Raw genomic sequence first — 615 nt, forward strand, 5'->3', positions numbered from 1 at the left:
ACTTCGTTCAGTTAACTCACTTTTGAAGCATCACTGCTTCACATGCTGAATATTTACTTCCAGGGAGATGCTGGTGGTCCATTGGTCTGTGAAGATGGAAAGGCATACGGTGTGATATCCAGTGCAGTTACTCCACACTCAGGTGGCCCAGACATCATTAGATTCACTAAAATTCCTGAATCCACTGAAACACAGCATCATGTTTGTATTAGACCTGCTGATTAGTCAGTTAATGTGGAAGTTGCAGAAATGAGAACAATCTAAGAAGTACCACGTCTTAATGCAAAATTAAGAAAAAATCTATAATCTAAAATAAAACATTGATTCTCAGGTTTACTAACAATTAAATTAATAATCTCTTGCTGCATTACTTTTTTTGGATAGTTCTGGGGCTTTACAACTGATTTCATATCTGCAGACGTCTGAAATCTGAATTTTGTTCAGTGAATTTAATATTTTATGTCATTATTGTTCCGTCTTCATATGTTTTAAAGAGATTCTTCAATCTAATGAGAAAATAAGATCCTCTAATGTTGTTTTATCTCATATTGTCTAAAAATAAACCTTTCGTACCTGTTTATACATTTCTCTGTTCAGCATTAATTAGAATCATTT

This window comes from Haplochromis burtoni, unplaced genomic scaffold (assembly GCF_018398535.1).
Source record: "Haplochromis burtoni strain Fernald_Lab_line unplaced genomic scaffold, NCSU_Asbu1 Contig_61, whole genome shotgun sequence".
Taxonomy (NCBI): Eukaryota; Metazoa; Chordata; class Actinopteri; order Cichliformes; family Cichlidae; genus Haplochromis; species Haplochromis burtoni.